Here is a 22,024-nt window from a genome sequence, read left to right as displayed (position 1 = left end):
AATAACATTTTTCACAGAAATAGAACAAAGAATCCTAAAATTTATATGGAACAACAAAAGACCCCGAATAGCTAAAGGAATCCCGAGAAAAAAGAACAAAGCTGGAGGTATCACACTCCCTGATTTCAAAATATACTACAAAGGTATAGTAACCCAAACCACGTGGTACTGGCACAAAAACAGACACACAGATCAATGGAATAGAATCAAAAGCCCAGAAATAAACCCACACATCTATGGACAGCTAATCTTTGACAAAGGAGCCAAGAACATACAATGGAGAAAAGAAAGTCTCTTCAACAAATGGTGTTGGGAAAACTGGACAGCCACTTGCAAAAAAATGAAAGTAGACCCTTACCTTACACCATGCACAAAAATTAACACCAAATGGATTAAAGACTTGAATGTAAGACCTGAAACTATGAAACTTCTAGAAGAAAACATAGGTAATACGCTCTTCGACATTGGTCTTAGCAACATATTTTCAAGAACCATGTCTGACCGGGCAAGAGAAACAATAGAAAAAATAAACAAATGGGACTACATCAAACTAAGAAGCTCTGCACAGCAAAGGAAACCATCAACAAAACGAAAAGACAGCCTAACAATTTGGAGAAGATATTTGCAAACCATACATCTGATAATGGGTTAATCTCCAAAATATATAAAGAACTGATGGATCTCAACAACAACAAAACTACCAACCCAATTAAAAAATGGGCAAAAGACCTGAACAGACATTTCTCCAAAGAAGATATACAGATGGCCAACAGACACACGAAAAGATGTTCAAAATCATTAACTATCAGGGAAATGCAAATCAAAACTACAATGAGGTATAACCTCATGCCCATCAGAATGGCTATAATTAACAAGACAGGAAACAACATGTGTTGGAGAGGATGTGGAGAGAAGGGAACTCTCATACACTGCTTGTGGGAGTGCAAACTGGTGCAGCCACTATGGAAAACAGTATGGAGATTCCTCAAAAAATCAAGGATAGAACTACCATATGATCCAGCTATTCCACTGTTGGGTATTTATCCAAAGAACTTGAAAACACCAATGCATAAAGATACATGCACCCCTGTGTTCATTGCAGCGTTATTCACAATAGCCAAGACTTGGAGGCAACCTAAGTGCCCATCAAGGGACGAATGGATAAAGAAGATGTGGTATATATACACAATGGAATACTACTCAGCCATAAGAAACGACGAAATCCAGCCATTTGTGACAACATGGATGGACATTGAGGGTATAATGCAAAGTGAAATAAGTCAGAGGGAGAAGGTCAAATACCGTATGATTTCCTTCATTAAGTAGTAGATAATAACAACAATAAACAAACACATAGGGACAGAGATTGGATCGGTGGTTACCAGAGGGGAAGGGGGGAGGGAAGAGGGCAAAAGGGATAATTCGGCTCGTGTGTGGTGATGGATTGTAATTAGTATTTGGGTGGTGAACATGATGAATCTATGCAGAAATAGAAGTATAATGATGTACACCTGAAATTTATACAATGTTATAAACCAATGTTACTGCAATAAACAAAAAATTTTTAAAAAAAGATGAATGTCTTTTATTACGAAAATTGCTGTTACATTACAGCCAACATTCCGAAACAGTATTTTAGTAAACACTTGTCTTGATTATAAAAAAAAAGGCCTTCCAAAGAGCCAGCCTTGACAGCCTAGTTGTTAATGTTCAGTGCACTCCACTTTGACAGCCCGTGTTTGGTTCCCAGGCATGGAACCAAACCACTCATCAGTCAGTAGCCATGCTGTGACAACAGCTCACGTAGAAGAACTAGAAGGACTTACAACTAGAATATACAACTGTGTACTGGCACTTTGAGAAGGAAAAAACAAAGAGGAAGATTGGCAACAGATGTTAGCTCAGGGCAAAACTTTCCCAAACAAAAGTCGAGGATCTTACGGCTTCCCCAGTGAATTCTACTAAACATTCAAAGAAGATTTAATACCTATTCTTCTCAAACTCTTCCAAAAACTTGAAGAGAAAGAAACATGTTCTAACTCATTCTATGAGGCCAATATTACCCTGATACAAAAACAAGACAAGGATAATGCCAAAAAAGAAAATTATAGGCTAATACCACTGATGAACATAGATGCAAAAATTGTCAACAAAATATTAGCAAATTAAATACAACAATACATTAAAGGGATCTTACACCATAATCAAGTGGGATTATTTCCAAGGATGCAAGGATAGCTCAACACCTGCAAATAAAGCAACGTTATCCACCACATTAATAAAATGAAGACTAAAAGTTACACGATCATCTCAATAGATGCAGAGAAAGTATTCAACAATATACAGCATCCATTTATGATAAAAACTCTGAATAAGATGAGTATAAAAGGAAAGTATCTTAACATAATAAAGACCGTATATGACAAACCCAATAGCCAACATCATACTCAATGGTAAAAACCTGAAACCTATTCCTCTGAGAACAGGAATAGGACAAGGAAGCCCACTTTCACCACTCTTGTTCAACATAATACTGGAAGTTTTAGCCACAGCAATTAGTCAAGAAAAAGAAATACAAGGGATATAAATTGGAAAGGAAGAAGTAAAATTGCCACTATTTACAGATAACATGATTATATAAATAGAAAACCCTAAAGAATCCACAAAAAAAAATTAGGAATAATAAACGAAGACAGTAAAGTTGTAGGGTACAAAATCAACATACAAAAATCAGTTGTATTTCTATACACTAACAAGGAAATAGCAGAAGAGAAATCAAGAATACAATACCATTTACAACTGCAACCAAAAGAATAAAATACATAGGAAAAAAGTTAACCAAAGAGGTGAAAGATCCATACACTAAAATCTGTAAAATATTGTTGGAAGGAAATGAAGAAGACATGAAGAAATGGAAAGATATTCCATGCTCACAGATTGGAAGAATTAACGTAGTTAAAATGTCCATACTTCCTAAAGCAATCTACAGATTCAATGTAATCTATATCAAAGTCCTAACTACATTTTTCATGGAAAGAGAAAAAGATCCTAAAATTCACATGGAAGAACAGAAGACCCTGAATAACCAAGGCAATTCAGAGAAGAAAGGACAAAGCTGGAGGCATCGCACCCTGATTTCAAAATATACTACAAAGCCATAGTAATTAAAAGAGCATGGTACTGGCAAAAAAACACACACACGGATTAATGGAACAGAACTGAGAGCCCAGAAATAAACCCGCTAATCTATGGACAGCAAATTTTCAACCAAGAAGCCAAAAACATACAGTGGAGAAAGGAAAGTCTCTTCAATAAATGGTGCTGGGAAAACTGGACAGCCATATGCAAAAGAATGAAAGTGCACCATTATCTTATATCATACAAAAAATTTAACTCAAAATCAACTAAAGGCTTGAATATAAGACCTGAAACCATAAAACTCCTAGAAGAGAACAGGCAGTATATTCTTTGACATTGGTCTTAGTAGTGTATTTTGAATATCATGTCTCTTAAGGCAAGGTAGAAAAACAAAAAGTAAATAAATGGGACTACATCAAACTAAAAAGTATCTGCACAGCCTAGGAAACCAACAACAACAAAAAAAGATAATCTAATAAATGGGAGAAGATTTTTGCAAAGCATGTATCTGATAAGGAGTTAATATCCAAAATATACAAAGATCTCATACAACTCAACAACGAGAACTAAAAACATGATTAAAAAATGGACAGAGGACGGGGCTGGCCTGGTGGCATGGCGGTTAAGTGCACGCACTCTGCTTTGGTGGCCTGGGATTCTCAGGTTCAGATCCTGGGTGCAGACCAACACACCAGTTGTCAAGCCATGCTGTGGCGGTGTCCCATATAAAGTAGAGGAAGTTGGGCACCAATGTTAGCCCAGGGCCAACTTTCTTCAGCAAAAAATGAGGAAGATTGGCATCAGATGTTAGCTCAGGGTTGATCTTCCTCACACACAAAAAAAAAATGGGCAAAGGATCTGAACAGACGTTTTTTCAAATAAGATATACAGATGGCCAACAGGCACACGAAAAGATGTTCAATATCACCGATTATTAGAGAAATGCAAATCAAAATCACAATGATATATCACCTCATGCCCATCAGAAGGGCTATTATTAACAAGACAAGAAATAATGTGTCAGAGGGGATGTGGAGAAAAGGAAACCCTCATACACTGCTGGTGGGAAGGTAAACTGGTAAAGCCACTATGGAAAACAGCATGGAGATTTCTCAAATAATTAAGAATAGAACTACCATATGATCCAGTTATTCCACTTCTGGGTATTTATCTAAAGAATATGAAAACACTAATTTGAAAAGACATATATTTTCAAATTGTGAAATTTGAAATTTCTTGTTTGTACGCTACTGCATTATTCACATTAACTAACACTTGCAAGCAACCTAATGGTTGTTTGAATGGATAAAGTAGATGTGATATACATATATGTATACAAATATACATATATATAAATATACACATATATATGAAATGTAATACTACTTAGCCATAAAAAAGATGAAATCTTGCTATTTGTGACAACATCAATGGACCTTAAGGGCATTATGCTAAGTGAAATAACTCAGAGAAAGCCAAATACCATATGATTTCACTCATCTGTGGAAGGTAAAACAACAACAACAACAAACACATAGTCGCAGAGAATAGATTGGTGGTTACCAGAGGGGAAGAGGGATGAGGGGGAAGGAGAAAGGAGTAAAAGGCACACAGGAGCATCATGGCGGAGTGAGCATTCCCGTGAACTCTTCTCCCAATAAGATACAACAAAAGGAATAGTCACAACCAACAACGGAATCCCAGACAGTGAAAAGCTAGATCGGAAAGATCCACACTGCCGCACATCTGAGAGTGGAACATGCTGGGCCCCCAGAGGAAGTGGGGAGAGGTAAGGAGAACTCCTCTCCCCCCCCCATCAGATCAGCGATCCTGGTCCCCATGGCTCCCAGAGAGGGGAAAGAGGCGGCCCTCTGCGGGGAAACCGTAGCTCTTCAGGCTCTCTCAGCCAGTGGGAAACTCCCACACAGAGGACTCAGAAGAGCCACAGGGCTACCATCAACATCTGAGCACCCCAGAGAGTGGATAACAGGGGGTGAACGAGAAGCCCCCAGGCCAGGGACCCAGAGGGCAAAAGAGAAAGCCCCCCCCACCGCACCCCCCCACAAACCAGACCCTGCAGCTCAGCCCACCAGACCAGACCAAGGAATCCATGGCAGACCAGACCAAATGATCCGACCTGTGGATGGCAGTGGAAAAACTGCAGCAGAGCGCAGGGGGTTTAGATTACACAGCCCTTTACCACCACACAGTGGCGGTGGGTGGAAATTGCAACCAGAGATTTCCAGGACGAGGAAAAACAAAGCCAACACAGGAACCACAATGCAAAGATACGTGAAATCACCAGTCCAGAAGGACAATGACAAGCACCCAGAAACTAACCCTGAAGACACAGAAATCCATAATCTAAACGACAGAGATTTCAAAATAGCTATCATAAAAACACTCAACAAAATATGAGACAACACAGACAAACAATTCAATGAGATTAGGAGTTTCTTCACAAAAGAGATTGAAATCATAAAGAAAAACCAATCAGTGTTGATGGAGATGAAGAACACAATGGAGGAGATAAAGGAGAATCTGGAATCTTTAAAGAACAGAGCTGACAATATGGAGGAAAGAATTAGTATTTTAGAGGATAGGAATACAGATATGCGCTAGATGGAAGAGGAGAGAGAACTAAGACTAAAAAGAAATGAAGAAAGTCTCCGAGAAACATCTGACTCTATTAGGAAATGTAACATAAGAATTATAGGTATCCCTGAGGGAGAAGAGAGGGAAAGAGGAACAGAGAGCCTATTCAAGGAAATAATAGCTGAGAATTTCCCAAATCTGGGGAAGGAACAGGAAATACCCGTAAGCGAATCCAACAGGTCACCTAAATTTGTCAACAGGCAAAGGCCCTCTCCACAACACCTAGTGGTAAGGCTGGCCAGAGTCAACGACAAAGAAACAATATTAAGGGCAGCTAGACAAAAACAAAAAATAACGTACAAAGGAACTCCCATCAGGCTCTCAGCAGATTTCTCAACAGAAACTTTACAGGCTAGGAGAGACTGGAATGATATATTCAAAATACTGAAAGACAAAAACTTTCAGCCAAGAATAATCTATCCAGCAAAAATATCCTTCAAATATGATGGAGAAATAGTAACTTGCCCAGATAAACAAAAGCTAAGGGAGTTCATGGCCACGAGACCCCCACTACAAGAAATACTCAAGAAGGCCCTCAGGCTTGAAAAAAAAGAAGAAAAACGGAATACAAAGCTTGGAGCGAGGAGAAAAATAGGTAGATAAACTCAGAAAAATAGTAGATCTTTACCAGAATAGGTTAGCAACCACTTAAATACCAAAATCAAAGATCAAAGGAAAGAATTCACCAAAAATAAAATTAACCTCATCACTGTAAACACACAGCCACAACACAAGATAGAATAGGGTATAAGAAGAACGACTTAGAAGGGGAAGAGGAAAGTGATTGAATTGACTTAGTATAAGGAAATAGGAGGCCATCAGATAATGGACTATCTCATACACAAGATTTTTTAAATAAACCTCAAGGTAACCACTAAACAAATAGTCAAAACAAAACCACATATGGTAAATGAAGAGAAAATTAGAAGAGTCATAAGACAGAACAACCAAACTGAATTGGCAGTCTGAAACAAATGGGATAAGAAACAAAGGAAACGCAAAAGAACCAGAAAATAAGTGACAAAACAGCAACGTTAAGCCCTCATATATCAATAATTACCCTAAATGTAAATGGATTGAACTCTCCAATCAAAAGATACAGAGTGGCAGGATGAATTAAAAAGCAAGACCCAACAATATGCTGCCTCCAGGAAACACATCTCAGCACTAAAGACAAGCACAGGCTCAGAGTGAAAGAATGGAAGACAATACTCCAAGCTAATGGCAAACAAAAGAAAACAGGTGTTGCCATACTCATATCAGACAAAGTAGACTTCAAGATAAAACAGGTTAAGAAAGACAAAGAAGGGAAATATATAATGATAAAAGGGACACTCCACCAAGAAGACATATCACTTATAAATATATATGCACCCAACATAGGAGCACCAATGTACATAAAGCAACTATTAACAAACCTAAAAGGAGACATTAACAACAACACAATAATAGTAGGGGATCTTAATACCCCACCTACATCAATGCATAGATCATCCAGACAAAAAGTCAATAAAGAAATAGTAGACTTAAATGAAAAACTGGACAAGGTGGACCTAGTAGACATATACAGAGCACTCCATCCAAAAACAGCTGACTACACATTCTTCTCAAGCACGCATGGAACATTCTCAAGGGTAGACCATATGTTGGGAAACAAAGCAAGCCTCAATAAATTTAAAAAGATTGAAATCATAACAAGCATCTTTTCAGATCATAGTGCTATGAAACCAGAAATGAACCATGAAAAAAAAACTTGGAAAGTGACAAAAATGTGGAGATTAAACAACATGCTACTGAACAACCAATGGATCATTGATGAAATTAAAGAAGAAATCAAAAACTATCTGGAAACAAACGAAAATGAAAATATGCCATACCAAACCATATGGGATGCAGCAAAAGCGGTCCTAAGAGGGAAACTCATAGCAATACAAGCCCACCTTAACAAACAAGAAAAAGCCCTAATAGGCAACCTTAAATTACACCTAACAGAACTAGAAAAAGAAGAACAAATAAAGCCCAAAGTCAGCAGAAGGAGAGAAATAATAAAAATCAGAGCAGAAATAAATGAAATTGAGACCAAAAAAAGAGTAGAAAGGATAAATGAAACAAAGAGTTGGTTCTTTGAGAAGCTAAACAAAATCGACAAACCCCTAGCCATGCTTACTAAGAAAAAAAGAGAAAAGGCTCAAGTAAATAAAATTAGAAATGAAAGAGGAGAAATTACAACCGATACCATGGAAATACAGAGGATTATAAGAGAATACTATGAGAAATTATATGCCAACAAATTGGACAACCTAGAAGAAATGGATAAATTCTTAGACTCATACAACCTCCCAAAACTGAACCAAGAAGAAATGGAGAATAAAGGCTATTTATGACAAACCCACAGCCAACATCATACTCAACGGGGAAAGACTGAAAGCCATTCCTCTGAGAACAGGAACGAGGCAGGGCTGCCCACTCTCACCACTCCTGTTCAACATAGTACTGGAGGTTTTGGCCAGAGCAATTAGACAAGAAAAACGAATAAAAGGAATCCAAATAGGTAAAGAAGAAGTGAAACTCTCACTATTTGCAGATGACATGATTTTATATATAGAAAACCCTAAAGTATCTGTTGGAAAACTATTAGAAATAATCAACAACTACAGCAAAGTTGCAGGGTACAAAATCAATCTACAAAAATCAGTTGCATTTCTGTATGCTAATAATGAACTAACAGAAAGAGAGCTCAAAAAGATAATACGATTTACAGTTGCATCAAAAAGAATAAAATACCTAGGAATAAATCTTAGCAATGAGGTGAATGACCTATACAATGAGAACTACAAGACATTATTGAAAGAAATCAATGATGACACAAAGAAATGGAACAATATCCCATGCACGTGGATTGGAAGAATAAACATAGTTAAAATGTCTATATTACCTCAAGCAATCTACAGATTCAATGCAATCCCAATCAGAATCCCAATGACATTCTTCACAGAAATAGAAAAAAGAATACTAAAATTTATATGGGGCAACAAAAGACCCCAAATAGCTAAAGCAATCCTAAGAAAAAAGAACAAAGCAGGAGGCATCACAATCCCTGACTTCAAAACATACTACAAAGCAATAGTAATCAAAACAGCATGGTACTGGTACAAAAAAAGACACACAGATCAATGGAACAGAAATGAAAGCCCAGAAATAAAACCACACAATATGGACAGCTAATTTTCGACAAAGGTGCTAAGAACATACAATAGAGAAAGGAAAGTCTCTTCAATAAATGGTGTTGGGAAAACTGGACAGCCACATGCAAAAGAATGAAAGTGGACCATCTGCTATCGCCATTCACAAAAATTAACTCAAAATGGATCAAAGACCTGAGGGTGAGACCTGAAACTATAAAACTCATAGAAGAAAATATAGGCAACACACTATTTGCATTGGTCATAAAGGAATCTTTTCGGATGACATTCCCACCCAGACTAGGGAAACTAAAGAAAAAATAAACAAGTGAGACTTTATCAGATTAAAGAGCTTCTATAAGACAAACGAAACCAGAATCAAGATGAACAGACAACCCACCAGCTGGGAGAGAATATTTGCAAAACATACATCTGACAAGGAGTTCATCTCCATAATATATAAAGAACTCACACAACTGAACAACAAAAAAACTAACAACCCGATCAAAGAATGGGCAGAGGAAATGAACAGACACTTCTCCAAAGAAGATATACAGATGGCCAATAGGCACATGAAAAGATGTTCAACATCACTAATAATCAGGGAAATGCAAATCAAAACAACACTAAGATATCACCTCACGCCCGTTAGAATGGCTATAATCACCAAGACAAAAAACAAGTGTTGAGAGGATGTGGAGAAACAGGAACCCTCACACACAGCTGGTGGGAATGCAAACTGGTGCAGCCTCTATGGAAAACGGTATGGAGATTCCTCAAAGAATTAAAAATAGAGATGCCCTGTGACCCAGCCATCCCACTACTGGGAATCTATCCAACGAACCTGAAATCAACAATCCAAAGAGGCCTATGCACCCCTATGTTCATTGCAGCATTATTCACCATAGCCAAGAAGTGGAAGCAACCTAAGTGTCCCTCGACTGAAGATTGGATTAAGAAAATGTGGTATATATATACAATGGAATACTACTCAGCCATAAAAAAAGACAAAATCGTCCCATTTGCAGCAAAATGGATGGGCCTGGAGCGTATTATGTTAGGTGAAATAAGCCAGAAAGAGAAAGACAAACACTGTATGATCTCACTCTTATGTGGAATATAAACCAACACATGGACAGAGAAAACTATATTGTGGTTACCAGGGGCAAGGGGGGTGGGGGGTGGGCACAAGGAGTGAAGGGAGTCATATATATGGTGATGGACAAACAAAAATGTACAACTCAAAATTTCACAATGTTAAAAATTATTAAAACATCAGTAAAAAAAAAAAACCACACACACAAAAAAAAGGCACACAGGTCTGGTGACAGATGGCAATTAGACTTTGGGTGGTGAACATGATGTAGTCCACACGGAAGTTGAAATATAACAATGTATACCTGAAATTTATATAATGTTATAAACCAATGGTACCTCAAAAATTAATTAAATAAAAATTATTGTTTAAAAAAGATTGCATATTAGTCTGATTCTAACTGTGTAAGGGAAAGTAATAAAAAGTAATCCATTCCTTCTGACTAATGTTCTGATGGCTGATTTTCAGAGCAGTTTTGCCAGTAGAAGAATTAGTGACAATGCAGAATAGAGCATAAGGAGGGTCTCCTATTTATACATTCCCCCATACATTTTCTTTCATGTAAGTGCCAACCTGTGGCAGGTTTTGTTCCATCCCTGGAAACATGGCAGTGACCACAACGGTCCAAACCCATGTTGTGTGGAGTTTACATTCTCCTTATTACAAGTTCCAAGAGCATGACTGAGTGGAAATGTCCCAGAGAAGTCGTTCTCTTTCTTATTTTCCATCCCAAGTATGGAAGGCAGATCTTGCTGTGCATCTTAGTTAAATCATTCTTCATGTCATGCACATGCATAAAGCATTTATTGAAAAGTTATATTGTGCCAGGCATGGCGCTAGATCATGAATAACAGAATAAGTCAGAGTCTCAGCCTTCAAGGAACTTTCACATTAATATGAGAGAGAAAAATTCATAGACATTTTTAAATCCAAATGTTTAAAATGATAAGAGAATGGAAAGAATACTAACGGAGATAAGGGAAAAATCTGTCTTCCTTTTATTGATAAAAGAGGGGATTAGAAGTTAGCCACTCAAAAAGGAGGAATAAAACATTCCTGGAAACACATACACCTGCATATCTGAATAAAGTTCTTATAGTCCCAGAAAAAGCAGAGGTCCTTTAGAAGATTTCAAATAACACTCCTGAGAATTCAGATCCCTCTGAAGATGGCTGGAAGAAATCAGGTTTCCCCAGAGGTGAAACATTACACAGACAATGGCACTGAGAGTTCCTGATATGATGGGGAGAACATTGGCTCGTGTTTTAAAAAAGAAAAAAAACTTCGGGGTGGACCTTGAAATTTAGGTGGAGCTCTCTTGCACTTCTGTACTGTGTCACTATATGCCTAGGTTAAATAAAATTCTTTCGGACTAACTAACTTTTCAGGAATGATCTTTGGTTCCAAGCCCAGACCTAGTATTTTGCCAACCATATTAGCCCAATCCAGAGAAGAAAATTTAAATACCTACAGGGGCCTGGGAGATACAAAAATAAGTCTGCTGAAATCAAGAAAAAAGCGATGCATAGTCAAAGGGCATGACAACTGATAATCACCTCATGCCAAGGGAAGAAAGAGAGCATGGCACATGAGTAGCAGTTAAAATGTGGTCTAAGCAACGGATCCTGTTCATGAATGGATAGATGATATGCCTTCACTGGATTTTTTTTTGTAAAGATTATTCAGAAATTTGTGGTCCTAGTCTTGTTTTAAGCTCCATCTGATGGATGGCCAAACACACCAGCTCAGACAATTCTTCTGACTTAAAGCTGCCCCACTTTGTGTCGATACCAATCTGTCGATTGTTCCAGATCTCCGGGAAGGGTGGCCTTTCATTTCCCTGAATTCTCTCCATCACGGAATTTTCTGTAATGAGCTTCACACTATTGTTTCATTTGCAGAGATGGGATGATAATGGAGCTAATATTATTTGAATAATTAGTAAATCAATAATTTCCTGAGCTATGCTAGCTACAATTCCATACACACATTTGTGACCTCATGTATGCCTTGGAAATCCTTGCGAGAGAGACATTATTATTTTCTCCAACTTCTTCTTCTCTTGATCTTGATTCTTTTACATTTTCTCCTTTTTTTTGTTTGAGACATAATTGACATATAACAGTATATTAGTTTCAGGTGTACAACATAACGATTCAATATTTGTATATATTGTAAAATGATCACCACAATAAGTCTAGTTAGCATCCATCACCATACATTTTTACAAAACATTTTTCTTGTGATGAGAAATTTTAAGATCTATTCTCTTAGCAACTTTCAAATATACACTACAGTATACTCCATGCTGTACACTACATTCCCATATCTCATTTATTTTATAACTGAAAGTTTCTATCTTTTGACTCCCTTCACCCATTTTGCCCGCTCCCCACATCCACTGCCTCTGGCAACCACCAATCTGTTCTCTGTATCTGTGAGCTTGGTTTTGTTTTGTTTTGTTTTGTTAGAGTCTATATATGAGTGAGATCACATGATATTTGTCTTTGTCTGACCTATTTTACTTAGTGTAATGTCCTCAAGGTCCATCCACATTATCTCAAATGGCAAGATTTCTTTATTATGGCTGAATAATATTCCACTGTGTGTATATATATGTACATATATATATCCCATTTTCTTTATCCATTCATCCATCGATGGACACTTAGGTTGCTATCATATCTTGGCTATTGTAAATAATACTGCAATGAATATGGGGGTGCATATATCTTTTTAAGTTAGTGTTTTCATTTTCTTCAGATAAATACCAAGAATTGGAATTGCTGGATCATATGGTATTTCTATTTTTAATTTTTTGATGAACCTCCATGCTGTTTTCAGTAATGGCTGCACTAATCTATATTGCCACCAAAAATGCACGAGGGTTCCCTCTTCCCCACATCCTCACCACACTTGTAATTTCTTGTCTTTTTGAGGATAGCCATTCTAACATGTGTGAGGTGATATCTCATTGTGGTTTTGCTTCGCATTTCCTAATGATTAGTGATGCTGAGCACCTTTTCATGTACCTATTGGCCATCTGTATGTCTTCTCCGGAAAAACGCCTCTTCAGGTACTCTGTTCATTTTTTAATTGAAGTGTTTATATTATACTATCTAGTTGTATGAGTTCTTTTTATATTTTGGGTATTAACCCCTTATCAGACATACGATTTGCAAATATTTCTCCCATTTGGTAGGTTGCCACATCTTCTTATTCTTATCCATCTTTTTAATGACAAGGAAATTGAAGCTTAGATATATGCTGTTACCTTCCTCAGGGTATATACCTAGCATGTGGCAGAGCCAGTGTATAATGCCAGGTTATAAAGTCTGGGTGTAAATCATACTACATCAAGATCTCCCCTGATTTCATCCTCACGCTTAAATCTAACCATCTCATTCATGAAGGCACAACATATGCCAATACTTCCCTGAAAGTGGCTGACCCAAGAACTAGAATAATGGCTCTCAGGAAATTATTCTCCTTCCTGAAAAGAACTGTTTTCTACTAACAGCAGCCAGCTAAGAACCCAGCTCCTTTGCCAGAGCTTTCATGCCCCTCTGGTATAAATGAAGCTTTGGTATATAATCCAAGCAACTCTTCATTTAGTCCACTTCCTGAGCTATGTCTCTAACCTACCCGTCCATTTTGATGCCCTGAAGGCAAATTGAGTCTCACGTTACAATGTCCTTGTCACTGTAAAATTTCTCTCAGGCCCCTATAACTCCCTAATTCACCTTTCATACCACTTTTACACCTATCATTGCATATTCCATGGCTAAATTTTCCAGTAGACAAAAAGGAAAGTTATCTATCTTGTCCTCTGTTGGGGCTTCACAATGTCTACCATTTTGTGGCAATTAAACAGTTTGCTACTGTTGTTGTTGTTGAAGGTTTTGAGATCCACCATGCAGGAGGAGCTGGAGGCAGCACAGAACAACCTTCTGTGTATGACTTGTTCTGAACACCCAACCTGAGTAAAAGGATCTGTTTACTGTCCTTTATGATGTAGGCTTCACACAGTGCATGAGGAATGTTAAAATAGTAGAGATGTGATTCTATTTCTTACTTCAAAGATATAACATGCTGTAGGGACAGATTTGAGATACACATGAGGAAAACACAAAGATAATTGCTATTTTGGAGGTGGTGAAAGGGTTATGAAAAGAGCCACATGGAACTACTTGTACCATGAGGAGTTTTGTTATCACACTCCTCTACCAGACTCGTCACTGGAGATGAGGCTGCAAACTTCAATCAGGGTACAGACTTTGGCTTTAAGCTTCTTCACTTGTTTGTTTCCATTTTAATGAGGTAAAATTACAAACAGTAACGCACTGAGAGACATTCAGCTCAATGAATATTTCTATATGTAAATATAGAACTATCAACCAGATAAGGATATAGAAAAAACTCTGAAACCCCAGAAGGCCCCGTCATGTATCCTACATGAAAATACTCTCTACTTCCCAAAAAACCTAGCAAAAATTAAAAGATCCATTATCATACCGTTATTTTATGATAATTTTTAAATCACCAACTTAGAAGGAAATTATGTTTAAAATGTACCCAAGATTTCTTTTAATCGTATATGGTGAGCCACACAGACTCAGGAATGATTGTCATGAAGGAAGTTTATACTCACAGATCCCTAGAAAGAGTAGGCATGAAACAGCACACAGGGTTTTGTAGGGAGGCACCAGGGTCATCAATCAGAAGGCCAAAGAGAGAAAAAAAGGAAAAGCATGGCCCAGAGCCTTTATTCGGGTTTTTCTGGGAAGAAATGGGAGAGGGGAGAACCCTGAGTACCTTAGAATTGAATGGTTTAAATAATTTTAGTGGACTCTGGGCTATAGTGATGTTCCATAGCTGTTTAGTACCTGGCCCTGAGTGGATTTAGAGTAGGGGGAATATTGGCTTGCTGTGTGAGTTTGATAAAGGAGATGGTTGGGGTGTGGGCTCTGGATCGGTGGTTTGTATATGAAAGGTGCACTCACAGGGGAGTCATTTGCTATCTCTCGGAATTAGGTAGCCCTGGGAGAGGCAGTCTCTCCAGGATCAAGACCCCAAATGCCAGAGTATCAAAAATAAGAAAATATAATCAATACAAAAATACTCCACAAATCGGACTATGCCTTTTTAGTTGACACCAACCCCTGCTTCCCGCCTCAATACTATCGTTTGTAGGACAGAGAATCTAAATCTGATGACATCTGTCTTTCTTCTTGTTCACCACAGATTTTCAGTGTTCATGCCCTTGTTTCACCTGAGTCTCCACCTCCAGCACTTGGGGTAAAATATTTTCCTGTCCCAGATTCTTTCTGGCGTAGTCACACTGCTAAGCAATTATGTTGCACTTTTGGGACTGAATCACCTTGGCCGCCAAGTCAGCCAGATGCTTTTCCTGTTTCTGCTGGGAATCTCCATCCTGGCCATCATATTTGTACCCCAAGGTGAGGAAAAGAGCACCAAGTGGGAAGTAGCTTCTCAGCATTCCTCAGGAATCATACAAGTCACACTATCTGAAGCCAGAAAAAAGGGAGAATTGTATTCTAACGATTCCCAGAAATGAACATGAGGGTTTAGTACAGCTTCTGCCATGAAATAGCTGGGAAAAGAACCATAGGTGAGTAAAGGCCAGCTCAGGTATATGGTTGTCTTCATCGCATTCGGGCACTATATGAAAACTGATGCCATCTATTACCGGCAGTTTCTCTAGGATAGCAATTCATCACTTACCTAAGCCAATCACACTACATAGCAAGCATGGAGGGTCTAGACCTTGTCATTGTATCCCATGTGAGGACACAATACTGTCACTTCCTCTGTCTGGGCTCTTGCTTCCTACTACCATTTCAGTGACAATTTATTCTCTGATCTTTAAGCATCTGCTCTTGTGTCTCATATTGTTACTAGATACATACCCGGGTTCTTTACCCGCCACACAAGAGGGGCCAAATAAAACTAGAACACCAGGCTTATGGCAAGGAAAGAGTTTTTATTTCGGGTGACGTCAGCTGGGAGACGAGAGCTCTCAAATTTGTCCCATCTCCCTGAAAGTTGGGAGGCAAGGGGTTTTAAAGGTTGTGAGGAATGTGGCTGCTTGTAGGGAGGGGGAGCCTGTGGCCTTGCTGGTGGGCACTTTCCCACCAGCCTGCCTTTGGCGTTGAGAGGCTGCTTGCAAGGAGGATGGCGGATAAGGGAATTGCAGGTGGGTGTCCTTCAACTGTCTCTGTCTCCGTGGTGGAGGGTAGATTCTGGTGCCAGGAAGCCAAGGAGTTGAGGTCTGAGAAGCTTTAGCTTCTGATATCAGTTTCCCTGTAACAAACCTCAAAAACTGGTAACTAGCCAAAACATCAGTGTGAGCCCAGCTTGAGGCCACCTGGGCTTTTAACAATTTGTAAAACAACCAGTATCTACATGTGACTGTAACTTAGAGAAACAGGGAAAGAGGATGAGTGTTTTTGGTTTTAACCCCATATATGCTGGGTTTAATATAGGGGAACTGATATCAGGACCAGCATCAATATCAGGTCTCCATAACTGAAATTCTAGTTTAGGGGAATCATCTTGACCTCAAGAAACAAAAATTCCTTGTCTTTAGGCAGATAAATGACAGCAGGAACAAGGCACTAAGCAGTTAAGAGCCTCTCTCAGAATCTATTTTACTAAAATGAACGATCATACGTAATGAATGAGGGAACCCAGGTGGTCACCATGCTTCACCTAACTCCCAGCATACTTACGTATTTTACAAGATTGAGGATTGGTGAGCTCCACTCCTCATCTCAAATGTCAGCAATGATGCAAGTTTGGTTCCTCACAACAGAGCCCACTCCAATGTTGTAATGCTTTTAATGAAATTTTTTGATGAGAGGAATGGCAAGGAGGGGATAGAAAACTGACTCTCTGAAACTTGCCTTCAGTGGTTTTCAAAGTCAGACTTGTTTCCTAATAGAGGTCCCTATGTGTGATTATTGACACACTATTCTAGATCTGGCTATTCTCCAGGTTATCCATTAACACAATACTCCTACCCTTTTTTACTCTCTTCTGCATTACTTACCCCCTGTCAATATTTTGTAAGCTCCCAGGTTTTAAACTCTCAAAGATAAGGATGTCCTATACCCTTCAGTAATTTCTCACGTGACACTCTTACATGCTATGTGACGGTCAAAGGAGACACAGACCATAATTAATTGAAGTGAGTACCTGCTAGACTCACCTTCTCTGGCAAATCTCAGATACGCAGGGAGAGTTGATGAAATAACTCAATCCTTTTATTCACCATGAACCATAATATGTAGATAAGTCACATTTCTCAGCTGATTAAACATCGCCCATTTTCTGCCTCCGTGTAGTTTCTCTACAATATATTTTATACTTGCAAACACCTACAATAGAATCGTCTTCATTACTAATTCGAGGGATGCCAATTCCTTCAGTTCTGATTTCCTGAGTCTCTCTGGTCTCCCTCTCTGCAGGAATGCAGACCCTGTGTGTTGTTTTGGCAGCTTTGGGAATAGGACTTTCTTCTGCCACTGCCACCACTTCTGCTACCCATGGAAATGAACTAATCCCACTGTAATCAGGTACAAATCTCACAGATGCTGTGTCAGGATCAAAGCAGACCTTTCCCAGACAACTGACGCTTATTGGGGAAGAAAACTAAGGCTTGTTAGTTATCAAAGATAATTAATTATATAATAATAATAATAATAACAAAAATTATAGCCAAATTTTACCGAAAGCTGACTTTTTGCCAGCCACTGAGTTACGTCCATTAACGTTTCTTCTCATGCAATCTTCTGAAACACGTGAAGGGTAAATCGGGTAACAGTATTTTTTCAATGAGCAAATTTTGTCTTAATGTACATGTGAACTTGCTAAAAATTGCTAGCAAATAAGAGAGAAAATGTCCAAAACAAGAGTATGTCATCAATCTCCATGTCTAAACACCCTGAAGTACTGTCTCCTATACCAAACAAACTATAAATCACAAATTATATGACTGGATTACCACCAGATTTTTTTTATTATTGTTTGCACTCCAAGAGCAATATCTTTAGGAATCGCTGGAACTGCTGGTAATATTGGGGCAGCCCTGACTCCCCTCTTGATGATCCTAACAGTGTATTCCCGACACCTGCCCTGGATCATCTATGGAGTCTTCCCCATCCTCGCTGCATTTGTTGTCCGACTCCTTCCTGAAACCAGGAATAAGCCTCTGCCTGACTCCATCCAGGATGTGGAAAATGAGTGAGTAAACCCTCCAGCTGTCCCTTAGGGTGGCTGTGCACTATAGGTCTGTGAGGAGGAGGGCAAAACACCATTCAGAGTCCTTGTCTCCAGACGAAGGTTTAGACACAATCTATTTCCATGTGGTCAGTGCCTTTGGTTGGCTATAGCCTCATTCCTCCCTTACAGTGACCTCAGACTCCTCCACGACTCCCTAGATGACACAGACCCACTCTGCCCAGCCTGCACCAGGAGGTTGAGTGATGAAGAGGCCAAAATTAGGCGCCCCAGTGTGACATACACAGCCCTGAAGGTATGTCACAATCATGCACTGATCCAAACACCAGATTCTCATGCCCCTCTCCCTGGTATCCCGCAGCCTAGGGAGTCAAGGTAAGGTCTCAGAGACTGCTGGTTCCTGTAGACCTGTATAATCAGATTCTGATTCTCCAGAGAAAAAGAACCAATAGGATGTGTATATATAAAGCGACTAAGATTTATTTTAAGGAACTGGCTCACAAGATTGTAGGGCTGGCAAGTCTGAAATCTGCAAGCAGGCAGCAGCCTGGAGACCCAGGGAAGAGTTGAAGGAAGAGAAGAGTTCTCCAGTCTAAAGGCAATCTGGAGGCAGAATTCCTTCTTCCTCTGGGGGACTTATCTTTTTCCCCTAAGGTCTTCAACTGATTTGATGCCCCGCCGCCCCCCCCCATTATGGAAAGTAATGTGCTTTACTCAAAGTCTACTGATTTAAATACTAACAACATCTGAAAAATACCTTCAAAGAAACATCTAGACTGGTGTTTGACCAAACATCTGGGTACTGTGGCCTAGCCAAGTTGACATACAATATTAACCACCACAAGGCCTGAGGGCTGCCCTTGTCACTGAAGAATCTGAGGGAGGTCAGGGTGAGGACAAGAGCCCCTCCCACAGATGACAACATTTCCCAGGGGAAGGAGTCCTGTTGTGCTGCCTGTGAGATTCAGACCATCTGGTTTTCACTGAAGGAAAGTGTTGAGGACAGAGATTTTAAAGTGATGAAGAATGAAAAAGGATTCTCCAACTTTTCTCTATCTCCTTTGGCTTCTCCAAAACCCCTCTTTCCAATGCCGTGGTGTCCAAGGGTAAGAGAAGAAAATGTCAAAGCTGCCTTCCCAGATCCTGCAATGGGAACTGCGGCTTTTTCTTCACAAGATTGACTCAAAACCTCGGGGCAGGGTTCATGGTTTATACCACAGCTTGTTAGTGAAGGATCAGCTTGCTCTAAAGAATGCAGAACATACGTGCTTCTTCCCTGTCTTTTCATTTTTTGTATTTATTTGTTTGTTGCTTTCATTTTATTTTTACTAAGAGAAAAGACTCAAGAAAAGCAAAGCAGGAAGATATTTCCATGAAAGTGACACCGTTGTAAGGAATTCCAGGAACTAACTACTGATTCAAGGGCAAATTAAAGGGGAAAAATGAGATAATTCCTCATAAGGGAAAATATGTAAAATAAATAAATGAAAATATATAACAGAAAGATGGATTTTTTAGAAGTGCAGTATTAAATTACTAAGTATAAAATACTCATAATTAATCCTAATCAGAAACGTGAAGAAAACCATAATATTTTAAAAGGACTTAGAATATTTGAATAATTGTAGATAACCAACATGTTTCTGGATAGGTAGGTTGATTAGAACTAAAAATAACAATTCTACCCCCAATTAATTATTGGTAGAATAATTGATGTAATAATTACAATTAAAAACTACAGGGCCGGCCCTGTGGCTTAGCGGTTAAGTGCGCGCGCTCCGCTGCTGGTGGCCCGGGTTCGGATCCCGGGCGCACACTGACGCACCGCTTCTCCGGCCATGCTGAGGCCGCGTCCCACATACAGCAACTAGAAGGATGTGCAACTACGACATACAACTATCTACTGGGGCTTTGGGGGGAAAATAAATAAATAAATCTTAAAAAAAAAAAAGAGCTTTGAAATAAAATTTCAGTAATTCAGCAGCCACTTATTAAGCAGGTATTCACTACCAAGCAGTGTGGTAACCACTCTGCACAGGAAGATGAAAGGAAAAAATAGACATAACACAGATGGAACAGATATGTATCTTAGTACACAAGTGCAGGTGTGATCTCACATTTTTATCTTCTACAGGTCAATATAATTTTAATTTAAGTTCCCATTTCCTCCAGGTTGGCAGTAAATCACAAGTCAGTTATCTTGTGGGATTATTTCCACAATCCTTCCCTACCAGAACTATCTATGATCCCAGGGGTATATGCAATGCCACAGTGATGAGATGAGAACTAGAGAGCACAGCCACTGCCTATCAGTTATGTGTTCAAAGAGATGACTAGGTTTATTAACCTAGGCCCTGTACATACTTGGTTGCTACAACTTCCCATTCAACACATGAGGAGTTGGAATTGGGGCTTCCAGTCTGACTGTTCTGCTCCCTATGCAGCCACTCTGGATGGGTCTTCTGCTTCCCTAGGGCATTACCACAGCTCAGTACTGGGTCCTTCTCCCCTGTAACCAACAGACCCTCCCCTGATTTCACCACTTCCCAAACACTCAACTTCCTCCCTTCTCTCATTACCTCTTCCAGAGACCCTCTAGTTCCCCAAAAGACTTTAGATTTTGAAAACACAGTCAGTCAATCTTACAAGCTTCTTCTGCTTTTCACCTGAAAAATGCCTTCCGAGATGAAGAAGCACAAATATGACAAACTACAGAATTTGGAAAAGACACAAGGGAAATTCCAAAGGAATCAGCCTTAATGAGTATCATTGCCTTCTCCAGCTACATTCGTCCCCTAATGAAGTGTTTGAGATCCTAATATGACAAAGACCAGGTAGAAACCATTGTTGTTCACCTTGAAGGAAAGTGACAAGTCCATAGATTCTGGTGTTTCTGTGAAAGAGTCTTCCACAGTTCTTCATGGGCCTTTGATGGTGCAAACCAGCAGCTGTCTCCACGAGATGGTCAGTGGTGCAGGAATTGAAAAGGAGTGAGATAGGGAGTGACATCAGGGAAGGTTGCATAGTAGGAAGCACCAGGAATCCATCTTTTCATGTGGACCAAAAGCACTGGCAGAAACTATCTGGTTAACTATTTTAAAAATATGAAGTCTCTTCAAAGTTTGCAGCTTCCAGGTGAAGAAGGCTTAGCTGATAAATTGTGATTAATTTCAGTCAATTTCAACCATTACCACAGCAGGGGCACACACACTCATCCCTATGGCATGCAGCCATGTCCACATTCCTGGAGCAGGTTGGGGAAGCCAGGGTGGGCAAAAAAGATCTTGTCCTTCAAACATCAAGCATCTGTGTTACGATTTCTGCTTCTGATGACAGAGGTGCCTACATAAAGTTGGATGGCCAATGTTGCAGACCCCACAGGCTGAAGCAGCTTCCAAGAGATTTAAAGAGAGAGCACTTGTTATTTTTTTCCTTTTCCCTTTTTCCCCTTTTGGAAGCTATACTTTAAGGACTAGGACAATCAAAAGCAACCACATATACAGGGAAATTTAGAAGTCACCACTCATGCTCAGGTAAGAGTTCAGGGTTAGAAAAGAACTGAGAAGACTTTAAGATTTTGTCTTTAAAAAGCACTGAGAAGGCCTTAAGATTTCAGCTTAGGCTATTCTCAGGCACAGAGACACCCTGCAACAATAAAAAAGAGCAAAACTTGGGGAAGGCAGAAAATCTG

General features: G+C 39.2%; 1 pseudogene; it reads left to right on the top strand.

Annotated features, from left to right (window-relative positions):
* The window catches only part of LOC147912538 (organic anion transporter 7-like), a 40,852-nt pseudogene extending 21,126 nt beyond the window's left edge, over positions 1-19,726 (top strand).
* Positions 19,727-22,024: the final 2,298 nt, after the last annotated feature.

Source organism: Ceratotherium simum, chromosome 34 (genome assembly GCF_057802395.1).
Source record: "Ceratotherium simum simum isolate JZ-2026a chromosome 34, ASM5780239v1, whole genome shotgun sequence".
Taxonomy (NCBI): domain Eukaryota; kingdom Metazoa; phylum Chordata; class Mammalia; order Perissodactyla; family Rhinocerotidae; genus Ceratotherium; species Ceratotherium simum.
The sequence above is the reverse complement of the archived record's forward strand: the minus strand, read 5'-3'. Positions and strand labels throughout refer to the sequence as shown.